Source organism: Lathyrus oleraceus, chromosome 1 (genome assembly GCF_024323335.1).
Source record: "Lathyrus oleraceus cultivar Zhongwan6 chromosome 1, CAAS_Psat_ZW6_1.0, whole genome shotgun sequence".
Lineage (NCBI taxonomy): Eukaryota > Viridiplantae > Streptophyta > Magnoliopsida > Fabales > Fabaceae > Lathyrus > Lathyrus oleraceus.
The window spans coordinates 431,720,259-431,728,967 of record NC_066579.1 but is presented as its reverse complement, the minus strand read 5'-3'; positions in this window follow the sequence as shown (position 1 = coordinate 431,728,967).

The window sequence follows — 8,709 nt, the reverse complement described above, 5'->3', positions numbered from 1 at the left end:
TTTGATTATGAATCATATGAGACATGCAGATCTTGTTTAATTGGAAAGATGACAAAGTCTCCATTCACAGGAAAAGGTGAAAGAGCTAATGATCTTTTGGCCCACATACATACTGATGTATGTGGACCACTGAACATACCAGCCAGAGGAGGTTTTCAGTACTTCATCACATTCACTGATGTTTTCAGTAGGTTTGGTTATGTGTATTTAATGAAACACAAATCAGAGTCCTTTGAAAAGTTCAAGGAATTCAAGAATGAAGTACAAAACCAACTAGGTAAGAATATTAAAACTCTTCGATCAGATCGAGGTGGTGAGTATTTAAGCCTAGAGTTTGATGACCATCTGAATGAGTGTGGGATCCTATCCCAACTCACTCCTCCTAGAACACCCCAATGGAATGGTGTATCTGAGAGAAGAAATCGAACCCTGTTAGACATGGTCCGATCCATGATGAGTCACGCCGATCTTCCAAACTCCTTTTGGGGACATGCACTATTGACAGCAGCTTACACACTTAACCGTGTTCCATCCAAAAAGGTTGAGAAGACACCATATGAGATATGGAGTGGTAAGAAACCACATATGTCTTACATGAAGATTTGGGGTTGCGAAGTTTATGTGAAACGATAAATTTCAACTAAGCTTGAGCCCAAATCTGACAAATGCTTATTTGTGGGGTATCCTAAAGAAACAAGAGGGTATTACTTCTACAATCCTTCTGAGGGCAAAGTGTTTGTCGCTCGAACTGGAGTTTTCCTGGAAAAGGATTTTAATTTCAAAGGAGTCGGTGGCCCATAGCGCAATTGTTCTCCCAAGTCATTGAGAGAACCTAAGCTAACCTAATAACGATCTAAGCTTCTCCATGCAAGATCTTCAAGGTTGTCCTCCTTTGATATTGTATTCTTTTCTTTCTTCATAACATTATATTACATAAACGAAACTTGTTTTACATACGAGGGAGTGAGATGAGAAAAGAAGTTATATTAAGAGATTAAAAGAGAGGCATGACACGCATGCCGTATTTTAAAATCCCAAAAACAAAATAAAGGAAAACTAAGGCCATAACCGATCATCATAAGACAATAATAAAAAAACATTATTATTATTAATTTAAATTCTATTAATTAAATAAACCAAATTAAATTTCGGCGATTGATCACAATACGCAGAGTTAGCAGGGGGGTCCGCTGCCCGATCAACGGACGATGGTTCTGCTGATCGTTCAGTGGACGAGGGTCAAAGGGGCAGCGCCCCCTGCGGGATTGTAGGGCAGCAGGGGAAGACATCTCGGAATGTACATACTATTGTACATGTCCATAAAGATATATCGGGTATACATATTCCCCCAAGTGCACGACATGAAGGGGCGAAGCGCTTAAGTTTATCGTCGTCATGATACATGCGATGATAACCAAAGTGTGTTGATCTGAGGAAAACATCCCGGATGTACATACTTTTGTACCTGTTCGAAAAGATATCTAGGATCTACAAATATTATAAATAAAACAAACTAAATTAACTAATAATTATATAGAGTGCGACATCTTCTGAGCCTCGTCATTTTCTTTGGTTGAATATGTGGTTTTTAAGAAGAAACTGAGTTGAAATTGAGACCTTTGAAGTTTTGATGATACAAAGCGGTTGGAAGTGAAGACATCTCATACTTTTTTCGTTCCATCCCTATTAAATAAAAATAACAAATCAATGAAATGTTTGATAACCGGGTATGTGGGTTTTTTGTCAGACCCGGTCTTAAACAAAACTCATTATTTAATGTTTTTTAGTTTTTAAAATCATCCAATCATCCGATCCAATCCATTTTCTTGGATGGGTTTAAAGGGGTCTTCCTGAAATAAACATATCTAATTAGATGGAGGGGCGAGAGGAGAGGGAATATTTCTAATTAAATATGTTTGAATCAAATTTTATGAGGGGAGATGAGGGGATGGAAGGGGGCCACAACAAGGAAAAACGGCAGCAAAAGTGATTCAAAGTGGATTTTGGAGGCCAACTATATTCAAAGAATGTAAGTTGTATGTTCAAGAATGTCTCAAATGTCCGAAAACAAATAACATTTCAAATTGAGACGAAATGCCCCTTAATGGCATGTTAGAGGTAAAACCCTTTGATTATTGAGGAATTGAATTCATGGTTCCTTTCTCACCATTTAACTTTCATGTTTACATTCTTGTTTGTGTGGATTATGAAATAAATGGGTTGACACAATTGCATTATGGGGGTTTCTACTACTTCTATCCATTTAGAGTCATATTCTACAACAACTAGAATATAAATATGTCAAAAAAGATTATGGAAATGGTCCCATGAAATCTATACCCACACATCAAAAAGTTTAATTTCTAAAATGTTGGTGAGTGGCATTTCTTATCTCGTGGAGACATTCATGAGAATCATTAAATAAGGAGGGCCAAAAGTAACTTTATTATAGTACCTTTGCAGCAGTTCTGGTTCCTCCAAAATGTCCTCTATATGGGGCATCATGACATGCTGACAACATATGGCGCTCATCTGGTTGGTCTACACACCTCATTAGTAATTGATCATCATATCACTTTTAAAGAAATGGCGTATCCCATAAATAGATCTTGGACATGTGGAAGAACCTCTTTCTCTATTGAGAGTTGAGGTTTGGTGGGACATACCTATTGGCCAGGTAGTTGACAATGTCTGCATACCAGGGTGTCACGCCAGAAGTGATCAGGAGCAGTTGTTTATCAGGAAAACATTCCTTGATGCCTTCAGTGGCATGACACTAGACTTCATTTGGTAGTCTTGAGAGATGATCAAAAACTAAATTCTCCACACATTTCTTATCTTCGATTTCCAAATCAAATTCTTGCAATAATAATGTAACACCTTAAACCCCAACACATAATTTATAAAGCATGCGAAAATAAAGAATACTAAGGTTGTCGCATTTCTCAGCATAGCACTTCAAGTTGTCTCATAATAAAAAAAATCAACTTCAACTAATCATAAAATAGTTAATTCAACATCTCTTAGAAAAAAGAAAGTATTCCCAACCCAGTGTTACACTATTAGATCGACACGCGGATAACTAAACAACTCAAAAAGATAAACAACGAAGAATGTCAACTATGTCATTCTCCGATACAAGCACCGACTAAGGCTCCTCAATCTCTACCTAAGTATCTGCACAACATGCATAAAGAACAATATAAAAATAAATAGAAAAGAGGGGAGAAATAGATTCCACATGTTAGCAATCTATAAACAACAATGGTAGTATATTATCACAGTTAAATCAATCTTACAAATCCAACAACAGAATAATTAATGAACAAATACAATTATGTATGAAATGTGTTCATCTCTTCTACTTCCATGCATGTGGTGCCAATATTTCGGATATTCAGAGGCATGTTATTGAATAATCTAACTCGTCATTGGACCAAAGTCCTAACTCTTCACTAGACCGAAGTCCTACTTATCACTGGATTGAAGTCCTACCTATATCTGATATACATCATACATGAATACAACATATAATACAAATTACCATCCACAATCCTCCGACTCCAATCCTCTGAAGGAGAATGGTGATCCAAAATGCAACAGAAATTAAAATTTTCTCCTTTAGTGATCCTTACGAATGGGCATGATCAATGATGGAAATCGTTACCTCTTGTAGTGATTGAAACCTTTGATGCAAATCTAAGGAGTGATCACGAACGTTGAATAGTGACAACACCTTTACTCAGTCCACACGAACGAATTTCTTCAGTCTCATATCTAGCTGCTACGAATGAAGGCTTTGAGTGTGTGTGTGTGTGTGTGTGTGTATGTGTGTGTGTGTGTGTGTGTGAGAGAGAGAGAGAGAGAGAGAGAGAGAGAGAAACGAAATTTCATCTAATGAAATGCTTCTGCACAAGGGTACTATTTATAGAACCACTTGTGTGGGCTGCAAGCTAAAAAGCCCACTTAAGTGTATGTGGCCCATATCTTATGGTATACCAAAAAATCACTTAAGCGTGTGGTACCTAACCATATTTTGTATTCTCCTTAAATGCACCGTACCTTACGATGTTCCACGATTCACTTAAGTGCACCGTACCTTACGGTGTTCCTTATTTACTTTATCTCTCATCAATCCGTCCTTTTGTGTGTGACCCTGTAGGTTTTCGCGATATTGGCAATTATAATAAATCACATATTTAACATAATAAACAGTGAGCAGTATCTAGCAACAAATCACTGCTACCCAAGGCACGAAAATATCATGTGATCTGACAAATCCCTTTTTGTGATAATACTTGTGTGTATAATTACCCTTTTGCCCTTATGTCTATATTGAACACAAGGCATAGACCGTGTCATCCTTGTCCAGTTCAATATTGATCCCTTAGACATTTATCGTGTTACGCATGATAGAAATATTCCATCTAGGTCACTCATGTCCCTCAGCATGCTTCGTGGAGTACCCATCAATTGTCTTTATGGTCATCCAGTTACGGACAATATTTGATCAGCAATAAAGCACTCGACTCTACATCTAGGGTCCATAGTGGTTTCAGGTCGAAGGGTGGTATACACCACTATCACCATGAGAATAACTTATGACACTTTGCATAACATTCTATATATATTCTCATAGCTGGTCAATCCAGTATAAATATTACTCCTAATATTCATACCTATGTTTAAGACTTGATAACTCCTTATCCATGATCCATGAGATGTGATCATCTGTCTATATACATCATATTCTTAATTCTTTAATGTTATCCAACTTCACAACAAAGCTCGACTACAAATACTTTAAGAATAATGTCCTTATGTTTAATGGGATCTCATGATTAAGTCACACTTGATACATTAAACGAACTAGCTATTCTATGAACTTTATTAAACAAACATAATAAAGAAAAAAGCTTTTTTATTATTAATATATAGTTCAATACAAGTACCAAAAGTATTGGCCTCTAGGGCTTACACCAACATCCTCGTCACTGGACATAAGTCCAACACGTCACTAGTTCCTTCGAACCTAAAACTCAGCATAAATCATCGCCAATGCAAGGCCACATCAATGGTTCTACTGGATTGAAATATCTCAGCATAAACTCAACATTATGTCTCTTCATGAGGCATTCACCATAAACTTAACATAATAATTAAAAATATATAATCTCTCATCAATACTCATCAAACATCATCAAATAGTCAGAAGAGTCGGAAACCACTAAAAAATAATTGATTCAAATGACTCAATTATTTATCAAAGTCAACCTTAAACGTATTTATAACTAAATTCCTAATTATTTATAAATATATTGAAATTCCTTAAATTGCTCCAAGGGTTTCGCAAAACCATTCCCCCTCTAAGTTTACCTTTAGGGTCCCTAAACCGTTGATTTAACTCTAAAGCATAATGGTTAACTTCACATTAGCGCCAAATATTATAGACTTATGATAAACTATGAAACTCCCTAGTTTAAAGGTTCTTTAAACCCTCTTTCAAATTCAATTGATTGTATCTCGATCAGAGTATTCTAACTACAGGTCTACTTGTTATAGCTCAAGCATATCACAATATTTCCTGCATAAACTCTAAAACAAAATGTCTGACTTCACAATAGTACAAAATATTATAGACTTGTGATAAAATTATGAAACTCTCGAGTTTAAAGGTTCTTTAAACCCTCTTTCAAACATAATTAATTGCATCTCAATCAGAGTTACAAAATTCCATTTACGTGTGAAACAATATGACCAACGCATGAATGCAATTTGACCATGCTTCTGATATAAAAACCAGAGAATTGCTACTATTGTAGCGCTCTCTAATCTAATTCCTCACTTCAACAGAAATATTACCGTGTTAGCTTTCTAACCCAACTTGTCGTATCCTAAATTTTGATCATCCTTTCTTTTCTTTTTTTGCTAACTTAGGAGTCAGATTACTAACTTATCCAGAGACCATGTAACTCATCTAGTCAGTTCCAATGACCTAAAAAGTCAAAGGAAGATTATTTTGACTTTTTAAAAGTCTCTCTGATCCCATCATGATTAACTGCTATTTAAGGGTCTTCACTATTATTAAGTAGTATATTAATATTATTAATTTATATTATTAAATTAATTAGATGTTGATTAATTTATATTGATTAATTAAATTAATAGGATTTTGATTAATTAAATTAATAAAATATTGATTAAATTAATTAGATTTTTGACTAATTTATAATTAAATTATGCTGATTAGATTAATTAAGTTAATTAAATTAGGTTACATTAGTTTATAATATTAATTAATTTAATTGGATTAATGTTTTATTGATAGTTATTACTCAAAGTTTATTAAAATGGTAATGATATGTTTTTCATATTATTATTTGTTAAGGTCGGTAAAGATGTTGACCGAATCAAGTCCAAACCCATAACCCAACTGGGTCAAGCGCATGACCCAGGCCCATCGCAGAACCGGGTCAAGCTCATGACCCAAATCCATCCCCAAATTCCCAATCCTCATAAACCGTAATCTACGTGCAATCGGAAGCAGAGTTGGATCAAAACAAAAGCTTACAATTTCAAATTCAATCAAAACTTTCCAAATTCATTCATAGATCCATTAAATAGTGAAAATTACAAATAAAATTGTCCAGATACATCAAATTAGAGAAACCGTAACTGAATCAAATCTCGAAGTACAACCAACCAGATACAAAACTTCCTAAAACAATCAATCTAACTTAAATGCTAAAACTAATTCTAATTCTATAAGTACCTAAATATAAAACAGAATAGGCGGAAAAAATTAAAACCCTAAGAACATTATTTCCTATGCAATTCCAACCTCCATTAAAAGCTTGAATTAAATAGTAATTAGGGTTTCACATTGAAACCCTAATTCCTTCTAGCTTAGCCTCATCCACCATTATCAGAAAGACCTTGCACAAAGAAGAAAATAAGAAGTTATAAAGATTATAAGAAGGATAAGAAGTAGTCAAAAGAAAGCAAGTCAAAAGGAAAAAGTCAAAGTCGTTACCTTTTAACCAGAGAGTGTCTCTTCTCCATAGGTTCGTATAACTCTGATGTTTTTTTGTTACTACTTATTTGTATTCATAATGTTGTTATTGTTGTGTTTGTTATAGGATTGGGGTTAGGGATTGGGATTAAGAGGGGTTTAGGGTTTCAAAATTTTGATTATTGATTTATTTATTGGGATGTGGAATTAAAATTTAGAAGGTTTTGATTTAAGGTTCGAAGAGAATTTGATTTCGATTTGGGTAGAGTTATGTTATTTCTGGGGTTGGATTAGGGTTAGGGTTCCTATGGTTCATCTGGGGAACCCTAGGGTTCATGTATTTTGTTAGGGTTTATGTTGAGTCCAGGTTAGGGTTCATTGTGTATGGGTTTCTAGGTTATGGTTCATGAAGGTTGAAGATATGGGTTTTGTGGCTGAATGTTCATAAAGAACATTCATCGTGTTATATGTAAGGGATGAAGTTTCTAATTGAACTTCAACTAGAAACTGGGGATATCGGTGGTCTTTAGGGAAGAGGGTGGCCAGAGGGAAAAAAGAAGAGAGGGGAGTTAAAGAGTGTGAGACAAAGAGAGAGATTAAAAATGGAAAATGAAACATTTTTGAAGGCTTACTGCTTATATACCCTCTCAGTCAGATGCCACATTACTTCATTGTGGCTCCTCTAAACTAACCAAATTGCTGACTCAATCTCACTTAAATAAACACTCATTCACTTTACACCCTTAATTAACTTTGCATCACAACCACTGCTTTCACATACTTTGACCAATCAACCCAATCAAGAGCTAAGATTGCATGCTCTACTATCCCTCTAATTTTAATCATATGGATCATAGAGAGTCAACAATTGACTCTCTCTCCCATAAACCTCCTTAACGTGTGGGATCCATAAGTATATTGTCCTCTCTCCCCCTTACTATTCACACACCCTAGTTAAAAGCCCATTGTTAGTGTAGTTCAATTTACACCACCTTCTGGTTTTATTTAATATATTTATTTTATATTGTTTTCCATTTACTATTTAGGATTATTAGTTAGTTGTTAAATAATTAATTAGACATAATTAGTTTAATTTATAATTAATTAGAATTATTATAATATTTCCCCTTATAATTAATATAAATAAATTGAAAAGACAAAAAAATATATAATGAATTAGTTAATTAAAATTAATTAGGATAGTTAGGTCAGTTAATCTTTAAGATCAATTTTAAAGTAGAATTAGGGTTTTGATTAGTCTAATTAAAGTGATTAGAAATTAGATTTAACATAATTAAGAATATAGTATTAATCTCTTTCTTTTTTTCTAAAATCCTGATACTTATAATTATGTAACTTAATCTTTTTTGCTACTAAAATCAAAATCAACCTTCACACACTCAAATCTTAATTCCTCTGTCCTTGTGCATTGAGGCATTTTCAAACCAAACACTTCTTTTCACCGATGCATTGGGAACTTTTCAATAAATCTAAAATCAACTAAACAAACAAACATTTTTTAGACGAACTACAATGTTATGATCCTTCAACGAATTTGAAGGTACGTAGGCATAAAGTTGTAACACTCTAGCGAGTACAATAATCAAAAACATTTTCTTTGTCCCTTTTCTCAACATTTTCTCTTAGTAACAAAATAATTCCTTATAAATAAATAATTATGCAAGAATAAGTAATAT